Genomic DNA, 20,979 nt, shown 5'->3' with positions numbered 1-20,979 from the left:
TGAGGTTATGGGGCAAGTGATGCTGCTTTTCCATAATTTCAGCCCGTGCACGTTGGCGGAAGCACTCTATGTAGAAATCCAATCCGTTGTTTCGACCTTCAAGAGGAGTCCACCCAGAATCTTTCTTTTTGTAGTCTTGGTAGGAAGCTCTCTGTGGATTAGTATGTTGTTCAGAGGTGTGCTGGAAATATTCCTTGAGTCGGAGATGTCGAAAATAGGATTCTAGGTCACCACAGAACTGTATCATGTTCGTGGGGGTGGAGGGGCATAAGGAGAGGCCCCGAGATAGGACAGATTCTTCTGCTAGGCTAAGAGTACAGCTGGATAGATTAACAATCTTGCTGGGTGGGTTAAGGGAACCACTGTTGTGACCCCTTGTGGCATGTAGTAGTTTAGACAGTTTAGTGTCCTTTTTCTTTTGTAGAGAAGCAAAGTGTCTGTTGTAAATGGCTTGTCTAGTTTTTGTAAAGTCCAGCCACGAGGAAGTTTGTGTGGAAGGTTGGTTTTTTATGAGAGTGTCCAGTTTTGAGAGGATGTTGATCAGGTGGTTCCGCAGTTTCTTTGAGAGTGTGTGGCACAAGCTGTCAGCACAGTCTGTGTGGTATGTAGATTGTAATGGATTTTTTACCTTCAGCTGTTTATCTATTGCACAAAACCAAGGAAAGTCTGGGTCATGCTATGTGCTCTCCTAGGGTCCAAGAGGGAATTTCTTAGCTTGTGTTCTGTAGCGTCTTCTGGATGACTTGAAGGTCTTTGAAATAAATGAAGCATGCACACAGGGGAGCCTGCCTGCTATTAGACACATGGTGTTAACCATCACATCTTGACCTTGAGCATGTACATGTTAGAAGGATCGGCTCTGCTGCCCTTTCTTTCCTTGGGGTACCGAATGTCACCTCTAACACTCTTGATGTATCCAAGCGAGCTCAGGGGCTTGTTTTAGACTCCTTTGTAATCAGGTGTCAAAAACCCCAAGCTGCCCCCTTGGAGAAGCCTGTGTCAATTCTCTTATTAATAGGGCTATTTGAAGAAGTGTTGATGCCTCCCAGAAAAAATGGAGACAGTTCTAATTAGAGACAGTTGTGCTAAGGCACCTGGCATGGTTTTCTCTTGTTTCCCCTGAACAGTCCAGGGGACAAAACCACTAGCTTTAGGCTGAACATCAGGAAAGATTTTCTCACTGAGATTTCTTAGGCTGGGGAATAGTCTCCCAAGGGAGCTGGTGGAAACCCCATTGCTTGGGACTTTCAAAGCAGATTGGTAAAAATCATTAGAAAATGTACCTCAGGAAAAAATCTTGCATTAGTAGAGACTGGGGAAATGGAATAGATGGCCTGATAGGGCTCTCTTTTTATATCTAGTGTCTACAGATGTTTGCGTAGAAACAGGAGCATTGTTAATTAACAGTTCACTGGCTTCCTATGCTTATACCATATTAGGAATTGGAAAATCCCAGTTATTGCGTTATGCCACCTGCCAAAGAAAGGAGGCATTACAGGGATGCAACAGGAGAAGTCTTGGTAACACCCTTTGTTTCATGTTCTCTGTGTATATAAAATCTCCCTACTGTATTTTCTACTGCATGCATCCGATGAAGTGAGCTGTAGCTCATGAAAGCTTATGCTCAAATAAATTTGTTAGTCTCTAAGGTGCCACAAGTCCTCCTTTTCTTTTTGTGGATACAGACTAACATGGCTGCTGCTCTGAAACCAGAAGACTCAGACAGCGGCTATCCCTTTGCTAACACCCATGAGCATTTCTGGACTGGTTTCAAGGCACTTGTATCTTAACCCAAATATCGTTCAGCACGCTGCATGGTGTACCACGTCATGACACAACATGATGACCTCATTGGTAGTGGTGTGTAAAACTTGTACCCATGGGGTGATATCCTAGCCCCATGGAAGCTGATGGGAGCTGTGCCAGGGACTTCAGTGTGGGCCAAGATTTCACACATGTTGCTTAGATACAGCATTGTCTTTGGCTGCAAGGTTTGGTAGGCTTTATTGTTTGTTGAAGTCATTGTTGTCGTCGTCCGCATCGTAAGAGGAATAGACAAAGGGGTTTAGAAATAACTGATTCAAAGCAAACTCTGAGATCAAAAGTCAAGGATTATGACTTCAAGAGCAAGTGAGCTCCAAAGCAAGAAAGTGTGCCAATAGGAGTTGCTTCGAGAGATTGCTAGAAGGCCCTAGAGCATAAGTGTATGCTGCTGGACTAATGGAAATGTGTGGAGGGCAATCCTGAGGTATGAATTTTTTTCCAGAGTTGTAGAGAGTCTCCACCTCCATTTAAAGTCCAGGGAAGCTACAAGAGCAGCACGGCTGAAAATCAGGCCCAGTTTGTGGGCAATTCCTGTAATCAAAAGACTTTTAGCGGCAGAATGCTGTTGCTGTGCTGACTATGGATTTTTAATGCAAAGATCTTTCTGCTTGAGTCAGAAAATATGTGACACACAAGTAAATTTGCTCCTAAATACCATGGTTTTTTTTCAGAGTTCTCCAAGCAGTATCAGTGGTGCTTTAAGGAATGTTTTCAAAGCTTACAACTTCTGCTAATTAGGTGGTGGTGATATTGCTTCAATTATGTGTTGTAGGGGAAGAAGGAGACATTAACTGCTATTCAGTTTTAAAATTATAGCAGTCATTTTAAAAGTAGCTGCCCGCCCTTTGTCTTTAAGTGAAATCATCCCATCTCATTTGCCAAGACAATGCCATCACCAGCTGGGAATGACCGCTCCTTGCGATGATAGCTTCCTTCCAGGGAATGATATGAAGAGCTTCATCTCGTAATATGCGACTCAAGCTAGTTTAATTCACCTGCCTTTTATTGCTTGGCTGCTACTTTCCATCATTGTCTGTCACGAATGATTAGGAGACTCAAACGAGCTGCCTTATGCCTTGGTGTGGGCTCTTTCTAGAGAGCCAGCACTGACAAGACCTGTCCGTGTGAGATTTCTGTCTCACTAAATGGAGAGAAGGGGAAAAGATGCATCTCATCCCCGAGACTAAGATTTTGAACAATTCATCCCTGAGTGATTATAAATTACTTTCAGCAAGACCGTGTACCCCTCCGAAGCACAGTTTCGTTGGAGCTACCTTGCTGCATTGAGGAGACGCAAACTGTTACGGCACTTTGTATTGTGCAGCATGCTCCCTCATGTGTGTCTAGCCAGCACTGCTGGCTAGCACGTGGGGGTAAGAGGGATGGAACTATTCCCCAACCTACTCTCTGCCCCTCTTTCCCCACGTTTTTCCTTCTGGGTGGCACAGCCCCTGCTCTACTTCTAGAACCTAAGGCCTTACACTCAGGCCTTATAAAATCATGTTTGTTTTTTCCAAACCATACATTTTAGGCTCATTTTATTAGGTTTCTGAGCCTTTAGGGTGCACAGGGATCATGTTTTTAAAGCTGTTCTCCTGTAATGGAATGCTAACCTGTATAATACTGCTCAGCTACTAGGTGGTGCTGTGTGTAACATACCCTAGTTAAATGAACCTCAGCCATCGCTGGCAGCGCATTTCAAGGAACTTATGATGAACACATCTGGTGTGTATAAGCAAGCTCTGCAACCAGTCCACGTCTGATAAAGAAGAGCATGACATCCCCTGAACCATGAGGGCTAAAGGCTTACTTTAAAAATAAATAAATAAAAATCTGAGATTCTTTCCTGCTTGCATGAATCCAGGAACTGTAGCTAAAACTAAATATCATGAGACTCATGATAAAAACATGAGTTGACTACATTGAATCTTTGTTGCCTCCAGTCCCTCTGCACCCATGCTGGTAGTAATTGGAAACAAGCCAGAAAATATTGGCATTTTAAGTTTTTTTTCGCTCTGTTTAAAATTCAGATAAACATTTTCTTTGTTTTATTAGCATGGAGCAAATCTGAATGCAGGTTAAGTGGAATAAGTGAAACCTTATTAAACCCTGTGTACTGCTCTATCCATGTGGCCGAGTTACTTCCAGCCTAATTCCACTGCTTGAGTTTCCCTGCTTTCATGTCAATAACAGCCCCTCCAGGGAACATGGGTCCTCTGATTCCAGTTCCACTCATCCATGCTACATCTTCCCTATTTTAATACAAATATTAAAAATAAATAATTGAATGTCTTGACCCCCTGCCCTGTGTCCCTTTGGACAGAGGTTGCTAGCATGTAGCTGAGTTGGAGTGTCATATTTACTGTAGACTCCTCCAGTCTTTCAGGTAGTTTGGTCTTAACAGGCAACCACACCTTGAGTGACCTATCTCCAAGTCTGGCAAATCCTGTCTCTCTGTGGAGTCTCCTCCTTCCCTGTGGGATTAGCCTCAGGATGGTTCCTTGTCTCTCACTGCCCGTTAATAGAGTGTGAGGTAGAGCCAGGAAGTGAAACTGACCAGTGTAGTTTTGCTGACCAAAGGTAAATAAGCAGCATAAATGGTGAAAGTACAAAACGTTAAAATCCTTTCACTTTTTTCATCACTTTAAATGTTACTGTTGCTAACACAAGTTTAAATTTGGGGACAGATTTATCTTGACACTGTTCCATTAAATGATCCTGTTTCTACATATTTTCTTCTAAGAAAAATGTTTGGGGCAGAAGGAGGGAACCTAACAGAGGCTCCTTCTCTCCCACCCCAATTCCCTCAAGTTTTGAAAACAACATGTAGTAGTAAAGGCTTTAGAAACATGCGAGAGTTCAAAACCCATCCAGCAATGATGGATGATAAAAAAAAAATCTTTAATTTTTAAAATCTGGCTTTCCTGAAACATACATATTCTCCCTTTGACTCAGCTGTTTCAGAGAGGGACTTAGTTGGCATTAACACTGCCAACATCATGAGAAGAGGCGGTGAATACTGGGTGGCGGTGGGGAAAGCTATTCAAGGATATTTTGGTAAACTAGAAACCAAATTTCAAATGACTATGATCACATTCCTTCTGTCTTCGTTTTTCACATGCATAAGAACAAGCAAAGTTTAATTCATATAAATGTTCAGAAACCACTAATTTTGCACCCATATAGGTGATAATCATTTAGAGTCAGCTTTTCAAATAAGCTCAGCACACTGGGTGCTTAGATCTTTTGAAAATCTGCTGCGAGGGTCACACTGGGAGCCGAGTCCTTCTGAAAATCAAGCCTCTATTTTGGCGCTTAAAATCTGTGGGAGCTGAGCTCCTAATGACCATTTGTTCTTCTGAGAAAACATCTTTAAAGTGGAAAGGAGTACTTGTGGCACCTTAGAGACTAACCAGTTTATTTGAGCATAAGCTTTTACGAAAGCTTATGCTCAAATAAATTGGTTAGTCTCTAAGGTCCACAAGTACTCCTTTTCTTTTTGCGAATACAGACTAACACGGCTGCTACTCTGAAACCTGTCTTTAAAGTGGGACTTTCAAAAGTGGCCTAATTCTGGTCCAATTGAAGTCAGTGGTAAATAGTCCTATTTGACTTCAACTGGGAGCATTTTGGCCAATTGTATGCATTTTCCCCTTAATTCTCTCCCCCCCCCGCCCCTCCTCTCACCCCACCTCACTAAATGGTTGGTCCTTCGGACTGTTTTACTCTTTGAGACCCAGAAATAGATTGGTGCCCAACTGATCCACTCCCTAGGCCAGCCTGCATTTTATATTGTATCCATCTGTAATATGATGCTACCTTTTCCCTATTTGATTAAGTTCTTCGGCTTTTCAGTATGCCAGTTTAAAGGTCTCCTTTGCTTAATGCCTTTTTTTCTTTTTCTTTCTTTCAGCAGGAAGTGGTTCCCCCCCCCCCCCAGCCCCTCTCATGCTATGAAGGAGTTTCCTGATGAGCCTAGAGACCAGCTCCTCTCATGTCAGGTGTTTTCTGGTTCTGTTACTGTAAACTGAATATCTGTGTGTTTACTTATAAGACACCCTTATGAATCTCTTCATGTTTGTTAGTTTGTTTTGTTTTTTGGGTCCCCCTCCATGGCTCTCCTGGAGGGTAAGTAGAGAATGACTCCTGTGGGAAATAGTCTAATACAGAATTCTATATTTTTCTTCATTTTGATTAATCTATGGATTTGGGTTTCCTTAGCTATCAAATGGATTCTGATAATGACACCAACGGGTACGTGTCTGCTACAGAGTTCCTAACATTCAATAAATACACGCTTGGTATTTGGTATTTATTCATTTGTTGAACTTGTCACCATCTTAATAAATCTCCATGAAATGAGTGACTAAGTGCAATGAAAGCACTACCTGATTGGTTTAATATGGGAGGCTGTTGGTACATAACTCAAGGGGCTTGTGACCATCCTGCACTCAAGTTAGTATGGTCTGGAATTCCTTGCATTTCTGATGTTTACATCAATCCTTCCAGGATTATTTTAAAAGGGTTTACAGCAAAGGAGTAAACCAAAGTAGCAGAAAAGAATCTCAAATTACAGTGGTTGGCAATCTACTAAACTGTACTGCAAATGTAATCACTTTGACTTATGAGGCCTGATTTGTTGTTTCACAAAACAGCCCTGTACTTGGTGGTAGTTCAACTACAAAAGATGTTTTATAAAATAACAGTGATGCACCCAGCCTCCCTCTGTATCACTCGGTGTTTACTGCTGTTAAGAGTGGATCTTACTTATTTCACTGAAGGTTTCAAGTGAAAAGAGAGATCTCCACCTTGGTCCATATCCATCTGGAGGCATGAAGTCCTCTTCTCCTAAACAAGAGAAAATGGATACAGGTTCCTCCGTCTCTGGATTCTTTAGTCTTCACTTCATGCATCAAGAAACATGATGATTCCTTGTGGCAATGTTGGTAGTCTGCTTTCAGCGCCAGGATCGTTACATGATGCCCCTTCTAGTGATTAAGAAACCTATAGATTCATGTCAGAAAGTCAAGGAGAGGCCAGGAAAGCTGCGAGATTCATGATTAGTAGTAGTAGCTTTAGGAAAGCATCCATTCTACAGGAAAGAACAATATCACCTGACTCTAACACAGTTAGAAGTATTGAACTATTCACAGTAATTTACAAACAACTCTGCAGTTCTGCAAAAAAGGACCTGGGGATTACAGAGGATGAGAAGCTGGATATGAGTCAGCAGTATGCTCTTGTTGCCAAGAAGGCCAACGGCATATTGGGCTGTATTAGTAGGAGTATTGACAGCAGATCGGGGGACGTGATTATTCCCCTCTGTTGGGCACTGTTGAGGCCACATCTGGATAGCTCCCCACTACAGAAGGGATGTGAACAAACTGGAGAGAATCCAGCGGAGGGCAATGAAGATGATTAGGGGGCTGGGGCACATGACTTATGAGGAGCGGCTGAGGGAACTGGGGTTGTTTAGTCTGCAGAAGAGAAGAGTGAGGGGGGATTTGATAGCAGCCTTCAACTACCTGAAGGGGTTTCCAAAGAGGATGGAGCTCAGCTGTTCTCGGTGGTGGCAGATGACAGAACAAGGAGTAATGGTCTCAAGTTGCAGTGGGATGCGCAGTTACAATATGAATAAACGAGGATACGGGCATCCAACAGACAGGGGGCTTGTGCAAAAATGCCGTGATTACAAAAATGCTGCTATTATAAATTTGCCGCCCCTGCAAATTTGCCGCCCTAGGCCTTGTCGGCCTAGGCAATAATACGCCATTGATTGTAACTGCACACCAAACGGAAGCATCAGTGACGCCGCGATTCTACCAATCATAGTGCATATTGAAACCAGCCATGACGGCACCGTGCCATTTAGTAAATGTACTTGCGACAATCCTGAACGTTGCTAATATGACCGGAAGGAAGAAATTAAGCGGTTCTCAGTTTAAAAAAAAATGCTATACAAAAGAAAGAAAGGGGAAATGAATAGCAAAAATGCGCAAAATAGATTCCTTTGTGATAGATAACAGTTTGTGCCGTTCACAAGTTCATATGGGGGCAGCAATAATTTCAGGGCGTAGGGGCAGCAAAATCATTAATCCGCCACTGGGCTTAAGCTGATGTAACTTGCGTTGCTCAGGGGTGTGAAAAGCCACACCCCTGAGTGACATAAGTTACATCGACTTAAAGTGGTGTCCACACCTCGCTATGTCAGCAGGAGATGCTCTCCTGCTGAAATAGCCCTGCCTCTTGTTGAGGTGGAGTAATTATGCCGAAGGGAGATCGCTCTCCCGTGGACCTAGCGTGTCTACAACAGTGGGGCAGCATCATGGTGCAGCTGTGCCGATGTAGCACGGTAGTGTAGACTAGCCCTCTGTCTTCAGTGTCTTGTGTTTCTGAACTATTTGTAAACAACAAATCTGGAGTTGCAAGTGACTGGCTGACTATGAAAGGAAAAGTGTTCCAACTTCCCCTTTTGGGGTAGGTGGAAGAATTGTGCAGATTCAAATAAATGTGCTGGCAAGCACCCAATTTTAGTTGCCTGCCTCTGAGCCACTGCAGTGAGACCCCCCACAACTTATCCAAAAGAGCAGAGTCAACAAAATAAGAGCAGCTTTCCATCTCCCCATAGCACTTTATGCTCAATGACTGAGAAGGAAGGAAAAAAAGTTTCCCAAGAAAAGCAGATGAATAAATATACTGTATTCATTTTCACCTTTAACATCTTCCTCACCAGAAACCTTGCTCTAGCAACAAACTGGTGGTATAACCATTGATTCCCTGGGGGAAAAGAGAGTCAGAGATGTGACCCGTAGCATATTAGCCTGACATGGCAAATTGGACTGGCCAGAACCTAACCATGTGTAACCTACTCTTCTTCCTGCCTCTTATTTGTGAGCATTTGGTCCTTCTGCATTGCAGGGAGCATCATAACTTGAGGCTGCATTTGAAGTTCTTTGCAGTCTACGTTTGGTTTCTGTAATGGATATTCTAATTTATATTGCCTTATTCTCCTCTCACGTGACTGGCGTAAGGAATGAATCTGTTTATATGAATTCGGGTGCAAAACTGGTATAAATAAGATGAGACTTGGGCCTATTATATTTTTGTGACTGGGTTTTTATTGTAGGATTGGAGCGCTGTAAGATATGCAAAGCAAGACTTGATACAAGTGTTTGGATTTGCATCATTTTTGGCTGCAGGTATTGGATTCTGCCTCTGGCTGTTTCAGTGGGGTATAATCTTTTGTCACCCTGATGCATGTTATGTGGATAGGGATAAGAAAGAGAGACCAGTCTCTTAACAGTGATTGTGTGTCATAACTTTACCGTACATGCTTACAACCTAAAACCTTTTTGTAAGCTGAAGGATGATGGCAGGAGAATGCATGGGAAGCTTGCATTGCTGAATGTCTTCTGTGGCTAAATAAAGCATCCACTCAAGTCCATTGGTCAAGTACATCAGGGTAAACTAAATCAGGATCAAGTTATAACATCCAAGGCTGCCAGTCTAATGTCTTCCATCAGTAAAGGGAGGAAGGACACACTCCCTGGAGTTGGGAGATGAGGGTTCAATTCCCTGCTCTGCCACAGACTTCCTGAGTGACCTTGGGCAAATCACTTAGCCTCTTTGTGTCACAGTTCCCATCTGTAAAATGGGGCTAATAGCAGTGCATCACATGGGTGTTGTGAGGACAGATATATTAAAGACTGCAAAGCACTTTCGGATCTGCTGACAAAAGGTGCTATAAAGTATTTATTAAATTTATAAAATGTTTTAAAATACTCAGTGGGGATGCACAGACAATGGTCATTTTAAAGTAATACACATGCTCTAGGGTAGAACATCTCTATTCAACACATTATGCTGTTTCCTATCAGCCACAGTCTTGAAAGAGTTTTCTGTAAGTATAGAAATCCTGCACTTACACATGTGTATAACATTTTTCTGAGAGCTTTAATGCATGAGATCTAGAATACAAATTGTTTGTTCAATGTCTTTTTTGACTAAGGTAATTTACTCACTCTGTTTGCTAATGATACATGTTGCTTCAGTTTGATAAGCCATACAACAGGTTAGTTTTGTTTTATAAATGAACGAGAAAGGGAAAGACTTGCTCAGGGAAGAGATAAAATGTCCTGACCCTCATCTTAAATCTCATTTGAAGTGAACCCAACCTTCAGTTATGGGTTGACAGTGGTTGGATAAATACTCCACTTCACTTCTCTTTCCCTGACTTCCAATGGACATCCTACCTCTGCTGAAAATCATCCCTGGACCTCAACAGAGCTCGCAATCTGAGCGAAAATGTTTGTCTCCTGATTAGAAGATTGGGAGGAGACGAGTGTTTATGGTGTGCGGTGTGTCTCTGAGAAATGGAAGCTCCAGAAGGTGAGAGAGTTGATTTGGAGAAGCTAGGCAGAGTCCAACAAAGAGGAAATTTCTGCCATTTAACCCTTTCCTCCCCCTGCCACGCACACAATGTGATCTCACTATAGGTAAGAGATGCACATGGTGCCAGAGGGAAGGAACTGAGTTGAGCATCAGGGGACTTGTTGGGGACTGAAAGACCTGAGGAGTAGGAAGTACTGCTGAAAACAGAGGGTGAAATTCAGAGGGCCCACATACAAGGTTTCTGTGCCGGCCCACAAACGTAAAGTCTCCCCTGGTGCTCACCAACTTAGTTACTCGTTACAGGGTGACAACAACAGCCCTTCCAGTCTCATGTCTCTCCTGAGTTCTTAACTACCAGACATTTGGACTGGTCCCCTCTGGTTTGTTACCCTGGTAGTTCTGAAACGAGTCTGCCAGTTATAGTTAACTTTGGTGCGTAGACTCCACCGGGGTGAAAGGAAGGCGGTATGGGCCAGTACGGCGTACCGGTAAAAAGTAGCTGCCGGTACTGGCCTGTACCGCTGGCTTTAAGCAGGGTCCTTTGCCGCAGGAGCGCTTTAACATTCTTGCCCCTTTTGCCCCACCCCCACCGTGGCCACCAATGGGGGTGGGGGTGGGGGCGGGGGCAAAAGGAGCAGCTGCCCTGGGGCTGGCAATTTAAAAGGGCCTGGGCTCTGGCTGCTGCTCCTGAAGCAGCTGGAGTCCCGGGCCCTTTAAATCGCTGCTGGAGCCCTGGGTGGTGCAGGCTAGGCAGTGCAGATGGGCTGGCTGGGGGATGCTGACCCCTAGCCCCATCCCTTCCGCCTGAGACCCTGCCCCTTCTGGGGGGCAGAACTGGCCCCCGTACCAGTAAGAGTTCAATTTTACTTTCATCCCTTCACTCCCCACAGTTTGCAGAACAGAGACCTGCTTGGGACAGAAAATAAACCAAAGTTTATTTCATAGAAACGCCACAGATTCAAAGATGAAACACTGAGGGCGGGCTAACCTAAACAAGTTACACAGAAAATAAACGTAAAGACGCAACCTAAGGCGTTACGCTTCTGTATTAGATAAAATCCCTTTTCTAATACAAGTCACCTTTTGCCTTACAATAGTTTCTCAGCGCATCAGCTAGCTATGGGGGGCATCCAGCATTCACAAACCTCCTTCTTCCTCAAGACTCTCAAGTTCTCAGTCCCAAGCCTGATTTTAAAAAAAGGCTTTTTCCTCCCCCTTGCTCCTGTGTCCACGGTAACTCATGATTACCCAGATTGGGTAAATTCCCTCTTGATTGGATAGACTGGGAAATCTCATTGCCTTCCTATTAATTCTAATGACCCATTGTTTTCTCTTCCTCAGCTGGACAATGGATGGTTACCTGGAGCTGGTTTCATGTAAACATCTGGCTTGGGAGGTACCCTTCCCTGCTATGAGGTGTAGTTGAAGTTGTACTACAGGTTATAAAAAGTTTTCTATCTACATACTGATGTAGATAGATAACCACAGTCTATATACATATTTCCTAATGACCATCAAATTCAGAACATTACAAGCTTTCATAAAAGACCCTACTCAATATATTTTTATAGTATGATAACACAGTACGCAATCAGTTGCAGTTCAACTGCCCATTTTTGAGGTTTAAACCTTCTGTTCTCCCCCTAGAGTGTCTGGACCCTACTGTCACACCATGTTAGGCCTGTGAACTGCTTAAGTCCTACTGAAGTCTTTAAAGAGAAAGGGAAATGGACATCAAGAAAACAAAAGTTTGAAGGTGCGGGGAAGAAAAGGAATTGAGGGTAGAGGTTTCATACGCAATTTGGGAGAAGGTGCTAGGAGGGAGACCTTGAAAACTTTGGATAAACACCTTCACATTTCAAACTGTTTCTGAATGTGTTGAGGGCTATCACTATAAATGACTTTAATACAAGATATGTGTTTATGGGACAAGAGGGTCAGCTCGTGAGTGGTATGGCTGAAAAAAATAGCAAAGCAAATTTGAGTGGCTCTAATACCCTGTCATAAATATGAACGGAAGGGTAGCCACCTTTCTGTATACAGTGCTATAAAATCCCTCCTGGCCAGAGGCACAATCCTTTCACCTGTAAAGGGTTAAGAAGCTAAGGTAACCTCACTGGCACCTGACCCAAAATGAGCAATGAGGGGACAAGATACTTTCAAATCTGGACGGAGTGGGGGGGAAAGGTTTTTGTCTGTCTGTGTGATACCTTTGCCGGGAACAGATCAAGGATGCAAGCCTTCCAACTCCTATAAAGTTAGTAAGTAATCTAGCTAGAAAATGCATTAGGTTTTCTTTGTTTCTTGGCTTGTAAAGTCGCTGTGCTGGAGGAAATGTCTATTCCTGTTTTTGTGTCTTTTTGTAACTTAAGGTTTGCCTAGAGGGATTCTCTATGTTTTGAATCTGACTGCCTGTAAGATTATCTTCCATTCTGATCTTAGAGTTGTTCTCTTATCTTTTTTTGTTCTTCTAATAAAGTTCTGATTTTTAAGAATCTAATTGGGTTTTTTGGGTCTTAAAAATCCAAGGGGTTTGTGCTCATCTTGTTTATTCTCAAGCCTCCTCAGGAAGGGGCGTGTAAGGGCTTGGGGGGGATATTTTGGGGAAATAGGAACTTCAAGTGGTCCTTTCCCTATTCTTTGTCTAAAACACTTGGTGGTGGTAGTGTTTTACCTAATCCAAGGGCAAAGACTTTGTGCCTTGGGGAAGTTTTAACCTAAGCTGGTAGAAATAAGCTTAGGGGGTCTTTCATGCGGGTCTCCACATCTGTACCCTAGAGTTCAGAGTGGAGAGGGAACCTTGACTTTCCCAAAGAGGCACGCTTGCAGAACATGGAATCATCATTGGTTAGCCTGACCTGTGTTTCTGGGGTATGGCATGTTTTCTTCCCCCGCCCCCCCCCAATACAGTTTGCAGGAAGAGACTGTCCCATCTTTTTTTCTAAAAATGGAGTCAGCAATGCTGATAGTTGTAGGGTTGAGAGAGATAAAGACTCAATGTATCTGTAGAATCACAACCCTGACCTGGAGGGGATATTCCCCTGGGTGAGGGAGGAGTTCACTTAGCCTTCAGTGCTTGGCCTTTCTGCTGTGATGATAATGAAGGTGCCACTTGGGAGACAGAGGGTACATTCTGTGACATGAATGTTTTTTCATGATTAACAGTATTGGTTCACTTTTAAATCTAGTTGTCGGGACCTATACTGTTGGTAATTGAGCATTCCCAAGGTTGATTAGATAGACAGAGCAAACTTACTAATGGATTTAATGGAGTCCCTGACTCTTCTCCCTTTTCTGACGAGAAAACTGGATGGGGGGCATGACAGGCTGACAGTTATTTTCAATGTTTTAAAACACACAGCTTACTCTAATTCGTTTGAAGATACTCGTTTTCAGAACTGGAGGCACCATATTGGGGTAACGCATTTTGGCTGCTGTGTGTCTATATGGGAAGAAACACTGCTTTAAAAATGTGTGCCACTTTGCTTTTGTTCTAAAGAACCATTTTGCCATTAACTAAAGCAAATACCGCACAAACTTTCAGCGACAAGGGCTTTTATTGTGATTTAACAGATGGATGTGCTTGTTTTTAATGGGGTTGTTTTGCTTTGAGTGTCTGCATTGTATCCCTTCTGGTTGAGCACAGGCGGACTGGCGAACGTGTCAGTACATTTCAGTGTGGCCCACCTGCAGGTAGGAACATGCTTCTCAATACTGCTATTACTACAATAGGCCCTGGTGTGATTTGTGTGGTGGTACTGAATCATAACACTTGTATCTGAGCCCCATAGCCATGGGGCTTTCCAGAATCAGCCTCATGGCAGGACAAAAGGCAGCAGCCCCTAGCTAATGCTATGCTGCAAGCTGTAGGGAGTACTGCAATGGCAGAGTGCTAGCATTCTTCAGCTGAGGCATCAAACCAAGGACCCCTTCTCTTTCACTGCTACCTGGGAAAGAAGCGGACACTCTTTGTAAAGAGTTGAGGATAACCCCAAGTTTCTGGCAGCAGTTCCCTTTCTCGGTAAAATGGCTGATTAGTGCCTGAGGCTGTGTGTGAGCTTTTCTGAGTGCAGAATGGCTTCTGCATTTGCCAGCCAAGCTCTCATGGTGCCTGTGTGACTCATCACTGTATAGAGAGCTCTGCCATATCATGAACACCTCTCTATAAAGCCAAAAGGCAGTAGAGACTCCTTGGATTCCAGTGAACTGCTAGTAGCTGTGCTTTCCGGGGAGTTCTCTGCAGTGGTGTGGGGGAAAGAATCCTCCCCCTCGGGCTGTGGAGTGACAGCAGAGCTGCTCCCGTAGCACTTTTGTCCCTGTTTTACAATGGGGGTAATGGCCAGTGGATACACATAGCATCCGATCCATGCCCATGCCTGACCCTCCAAACCCCACTGCATGGGATGCAGAGGTGGGCTCCATAGCATGCAGGAGAGATGCAGCCTTTGTGAGGGATCCACAAATCCTGCGCCTCGCATCCACAGTGAAGCAGTGCAGTCCTGCAGGGTCTGGGGAGCCTTGAGTTCCACAGACTAGTAGGAGAATTTGCCCCTACATGAAATGGCTTTTTGTAGCCCATGGTAAAGTATGTTACCAACCCTGTGCAATCAACCACCTTCAGTGGCGCTGAAACAATTTGTATAGTGGGGGTGCTGAAAGCCGTTGAACAAAACTGTAAACCCCGTATATGATGGAAACCCCTTTAAGCCAGGGGGTGCTGCTGCACCCCTAGTTCCAGCACCCCATTCACCTGTGCAACTATGGGAGTGGCCCAGAGCATCCGAGCAGCAAGGGGGGACAGTGTGACAGTGGTGATGTCCAGAAAGAACCCAAACCCAAAACACTGCACCAATGGATTTACAAACTGTAGGAAGCCCTTCTTACCCCTGAAATGTAGGTTCTCTGAGGTGGAACAGAACAGCTGTTTAACAGTGCAACAGCAGCACTGGATAAACACTGCAGCTGCTCAGGCAATCTGGCTGGGACTCTGGGACTAGCATTCCAACAGTTCTGAAAAGGGCCATGGGACTTCTAATGACCACAAGTGGTCAGGTTGTTGGTTCTATGTCTCCTACCAAAGAGAGCGGCATCATCAGTAGCTGAACACCTCCGAATGCTAGGCTGGAGCATTTGTTCAATGCTGAGTCTGACACCGCTACTCAATCAGCAGGATCACTTGCCTTTCCATACTAACCTGGATGTGGGTCACACAGACGCTGACTGTGTGCTGTGAGCCATGAGTGCAATTCACAGGCAAGGGCAACCTTTCTGCCTTGTACTCCTGGGGTTACAATCACTCGGCAGTTCTCATGCTGCAGTCACTGGTGCATCTGCCAGGTAAATATGTCTTGTTGCCTGTGTGGATCTAGTAAGAGAATCTCTCTTTAACCACTTAAACCGGGGACTGGATGGCTGACGGCCATAGTAATGTGATATTGAGACTTTCACCTCTAAGTAACATGCTTGAATCTGAAATTTATAGGCTGGTCAATGACCATTATGCTATATTAAATGAGTGGGTTTTTCCAGTTTAGTCTCTAACGAGAGAGTATCCACATCACACAACCTACTGCCACAACTGGTACAGATTGGCATCTCTTTGGTTGTTTCAGCAGCAAGGTCAGAGAGATAAAATGGGCCTTGGATAAAGTATCTAGCTAACTCAGTGGTGTCAGACTCCAATCTTCTGGCCTGCTTAGGATATTTATATGATCCCCATGAAAGATTGAGTCTGCACTATTCTAGCTTTAATTCTTTTTTTTCTGAAGAAGAAGTTCTTAGCCCATGTTATTGCAAGAAAACCTTCAATGGAGTTTTACATGCAAAAGAAATGGAGTAAAATAGTAGTCACTCAGGCCTCAGGGGTGCTATTATGCATCTAATTTACAGTGTGCTGCAACTTCGTCTGCATGTAGCTGCCTATGCAAATTGCCTAACAAAAAAGGACTTGTGGCGATGGTCCTAAAAATTTCCTGCATCATTTCGCCCCCCCCCCCCCAATTGGGGGATACTGAATGCAATAGTAATGCAGGTAGGGCCCAGTCATGAACTGAGACCCACTAGCTCATGATCAGGGCATGTAAGTCTAGTTGATATATAAGGACCATTCTACCACTAGTCTGTGTGTAGGCTTCCCATTATTATCCATGAGCGCTCTACTGTGGACTGAGGGAGTCTTAGTAGGCCCAGGAGCTGGTTATCAGAGTTGCCAGTCACCCGCAACTCCAAGTGAAGTCCATATATGCTGAGACCAGTCTGCATCTTTGCAAATCAGACCCACAGAACTGATTTTAAAAATATAAGCTGGCCCTCATGTTTTTGAGAAGGTGTCTATTGCAGATAATAAGCCATTTGCAGGGCACAAGAAAAACTTTTATTGGTCCTGCAGATGAGGGCAAGAACAATGCTGCATATACTTGAGCTCCATCTACTGACACTTTATCTAGTAAGTATTTACATATGTACAGATAGCACACATGTACAGGCATTCCAGGAGTGCCCTATCATAATTGGATCTAAGCACCATCACAGCTTTCACCCTACACATGGTCCTTCCATGTCATGGTTGAGGCACATTGGTGATGTGGTGTGTGTGGGAAGTTTGTCGCACCAAAGCCTGTATTGTCACTATTCTGAGATTACATAGAGAACCTTGGTCTCCAGGACACTCAGAGAACTTGTAGAAAAGTTGGGTTTTTTTACATTTCAAGGTCTAAACGAAACTGCAAGAGCAAAGAAGGTATTCTGTGCCCATTGTCCTGATGTGGTCAGAGAGGATTTTTTCTCTTGAGGGGGTCAATAAGCATATGGATAGGGGGATCCAGTGGATACAGTGTACTTACATTTTCAGAAAGCCTTTGACAAGGTCCCTCACCAAAGGCTCTTAAGCAAAGTAAGCTGTCATGAGATAAGAGGGGGGTCCTCTCGTGGATTGGTAACTGATTAAAAAATAAGAAACAAAGGGTAGGATTAAATGGTCAGTTTTCAGACTATGGAGAGGTAAACAGTGGTGTTCCCCAGGGGTCTCCACTGGGTCCAGTCCTATTTAACATATTCATAAATGATCTGGAAAAAGGGGTAAACATTGAAGTGGGAAAATTTGCAGATGATACAAAACTACTCAAGATAGTTAAGTCCCAGGCAGACTGTGAAGAGCTACAGAAAGATCTCTCAAAACTGGGTGACTGGGCAACCAAATGGCAGAGAAAATTCAATGTTGATAAATGCAAAGTAATGCAAATTGGAAAGCTTATCTCCACTACAAATATAACATGATGGGGTCTAAATTAGCTGTTAACACTCAAGAAAGAGATATTGGCGTCATGGATAGTTCTCTGAAAACATCTGCTCAATGTGCGAGCAGTCAGAAAAGCTAATAGAATGTTGGGAATCATTAAGAAAGGGATCGATAATAAGACAGAAAATATCACATTGGCAAAAAAGCATTTCTTCACAAAACACAGTCAGCCTGTGGAACTCTTTGCCAGAGGATGTTGTGAAGGCCAAGATAGTGACAGGGTTCAGAAAAGAACCAGATAAAGTCATGGAGGATAGGTCTACCAAAGGCTATTACCCAGGATGAGCAGGGATGGTGTCCCTAGCCTCTGTTTCCAAGGATGATAGGAGATGGATCACTTGATGATTTACTTGTTTTGTTCATTCCCTCTGGGGCATCTGGCATTGGCCACTGTTGGAAGACAGGATACTGGGCTAGGTGGACCTTTGGTCTAACTCAGTATGGCCATTCTTCTGTTCTTAATGTCATTATACTTTTGTGTGGAGCCTGGGAAAACTAGCTCATGCCCTCGTTAAGGGAAAGGTCCTCCATCCTGCCGAACAGTTTGAGGCAGTGTCTTTCTCCTATTATTCAAACTGAGGGGTTCTGTTTATTAAATCATCTTGTCCATTGGTTAGTAACAGGTGCTACTCATCTGTGAAGAGCTTAAATTGGGGTCCAGGCATCTTTCAGTCTTGGTAGCAGTGAGAGAGCCTCCTCAGCAGGATTTTATATTAGCAGTAGCTCACTGAATAAAACACTTGTTAATGTCTTTATTTTAATTTGTCTCGACTGGACGGAAATGAAAACTACCTAACATTCCAGGCCTTTTTGAGTTCAGTCAGAACCCTTCCTTTTGATCTTTTATCTCTCCAAATAGTAGCAACTTGCTTAGTTAACAAGTTGTGGGCCCTGAGACTACTTCATTTCAAAGAGATCAGAGTGTTTATTGCTGGGAAATAAAATCCCCATTATTTTTCCCCTTTAAATCTCCCTTTTTCCATCGGCTACTGCCATCTCTGGGCTGACTGCTCATCTGTAGAGATGCTGTCTTTCTAGCTCTCCTCCATCATGCAGCAGAATTTTAATAGCTGCTTCTTTCTCTTGGATTTTTAGAGTTCAGAGCAGCATCATTAGAGGAATGCTGCTGCTTGTTACTTGAGTGAAGGGTCTGTTCCATGGAAGCCCTATGACCTAGTGGTTAGAGCAGAGGATGGTGACTCACCTTGGCTGTGTGTCTCCTGGTGGGTTTTTGAAATTCTCCCATCATTGATTTTGGACCCTCTTCCAGCTCTGTCACAGAACCACTGGTGGTTTCATGCCCCGAAGGAAGCATGCCTGGACACTATGGGTGTATAGCCATAGCCTCCCCATACTGGCCGCTGTCTGGCACAACAGGCCTGTCAGTAGGGGAGTGCACACTGCACTTCCTGAAAGGAGGAGTCAGATGCTCATTTGCTCATCTGCATCTTTTCCCAGGTGCACCCAGAAGCACTTTGCCTGCTCCAACAATTGGAAGACAGAATGGTTCCAGGAACTGCCAGGGGCATGCCCTGGACTGCAGCTCCTGCAGCCCCAATATACCCCATAGCGTGTGAAGCACTTAGAAATCCTTTGAAATAAATGTTACAGTTGAGGAGTAGTTGTTTTTTGGGGGAGTACAGAAGGAGGCAGCTTCTGAAGCTCAGTTGACTGAGCTTCACGGAAAAATTTCTTTGGATGAGCTCTGCTGATTTGACTTGTCACATTGGAAAGTCAGCCGGATTAAAGGATCAGATCACCTTCTGCCTGAAGAAAATAGCTGAAATCCTCAATAGCAGTTGCAAGGAGTTCTCTGGCAGGGACAGCTGTGCGAGATTTGCACCCGTAAGTGTGTGTGTGTTGGGGGGGGACTTTCAAAGTTGGTGTGTGCTGCAGATCAAGCTTAAAACACTCCTCCAGACATGGGTAGTGAGGGGGAGCATGTCTTGCTTTCAGAGGTTTTCATCTCATTAACTATGCTTGATGCTGCCAGGGAAAGACAGAGCCAGGCATGATCGGTTTAAAGTGTTACTAGGGTGCAACATAGAAAACGCCAAAGAGGTTTTTCTGCAATGGGGCTTTTTGGGTGTGAATGTGTTGGTTGTGAAAAGATGTGTCTAGTAAGAATCCTGACCTAAGCCATGCATGGGGGGTGGAGGAGGGTAATAGGTTTGCTGTGCCTGTACACTGCTGTGCCCGCATCCCTTGCCTCCCTTGCTCTGACTGTTCTGCCCACCAACTCAGTCCATACCCACAGTTCCCCTGCTGTTCCATCCCTGATGGCTGTCCCTGCAAACTCACTGCCAGTGTTCTGTTGTTGCACGTTAATCCTGAACCTCAGCCCCTCTTGCTCTAGTCCTGGATTCCCTACACTGCTAATGCACTTCAGTCCTGAACTGCCTGGTTTCTGCTTTGTTTGTCCCGTCTGCATACCCCCACCTTTAGTGTTCTGACAATTAACCTCATTTGTGATCCACAGCCCCCTCTTCCTTGCTGATCCCTTGCAATTCCAATCCTGGGTCCCCACCCCTGCTGTTCACTCAGCGTTCTTCAGTCTAAACCTACAACATCCCCTGCTATTGCATCCCTGTGATCTGGGTAGGGGGAAACATTTTTAAGGGAAGAGCTGCCTCCTGTAGGCCTGGGATCTGCCAAAGTTCTCAGGGGAGCAGAGCAGGAGCTTGTGATCACTCAGAGATGCTTGAGGTGTGTGTGATTCCTCCTTTCCAAATGTTACATTGTTTTTTCTCTGAGATTCCTCTCCCCTTGTCTTTCAACTGAAAGTTACAGAAGTCAGTGTCTCATCTCTGACAAACCTTACTACTTGGTCTGTTCTGAGATGTTTATGATCTATTTTAAAAAACAGTATGCAAATCTCTTTCTAAACAAGAGACAATCCAAAATGGGGAGGGAGTGAATACTTTTGGGGGGCGCTGAGGGGGGAGTAGACACACCTAGGGCCTCATATTCAGAAGTGCTGGCCCCCTCCAATTCTCAACTAACACAGTGGGAGCTTTGGGTGACCAACATCTGTGAAAATCAAACCTTTTATCGTAAACTGTTAGCCTAGTTTGTTTGGCTAAAGTCAAATGCAGAATTTGGTACAGTCCCTGTCAAGGGACTCTCTCTGCTTGGCAGAAAAATTGACTTATTACATCAAGTCAGTTCCATCTCTAATGTGTCTGATCTATGATCAACTCTGCTTTTAGGATAGTGGTTGGTTTATGGGATGGAATAATCACCTGAAATAGACTATAACATAATGCAGTGTTCTTTCCAGGGCAGAGATACCCCAATTCCTTGTGTCTCAGTGTGCAAGTATCTATGCTCATTCTACTGTATAATATTAGAAGGATAAAAATGTGCACATCTACAGCACCTTTCTTGCAGGGATTTAAATAATTTCATAAGCATTTGGTGGATTAGGCTTCACAATTGCTTCTGTGGGATAGGACAGCATTATTATT

At 44.0% G+C, this 20,979-nt stretch overlaps 1 protein-coding gene across 7 annotated transcripts in view; it reads left to right on the top strand.

Moving 5' to 3' along the window:
• The window catches only part of LRFN2 (leucine rich repeat and fibronectin type III domain containing 2), a 218,884-nt gene that overhangs the window by 24,249 nt on the left and 173,656 nt on the right, over window positions 1–20,979 (top strand). The window contains exon 1 of one of the 7 annotated variants that reach the window (XM_075127038.1): window positions 5,754–5,825. The exons of the other annotated variants lie outside the window; for them this stretch is intronic. The gene's annotated coding sequence lies outside the window, so the exon portion shown is untranslated. Of the gene's footprint in view, window positions 1–5,753; window positions 5,826–20,979 lie in introns of those variants that run through there. 7 annotated transcript variants of the gene reach the window in all.

This window comes from Caretta caretta, chromosome 3, assembly GCF_965140235.1.
Source record: "Caretta caretta isolate rCarCar2 chromosome 3, rCarCar1.hap1, whole genome shotgun sequence".
Classification (NCBI taxonomy): domain Eukaryota; kingdom Metazoa; phylum Chordata; order Testudines; family Cheloniidae; genus Caretta; species Caretta caretta.
This window is presented reverse-complemented; position numbering and strand designations above follow the sequence as displayed.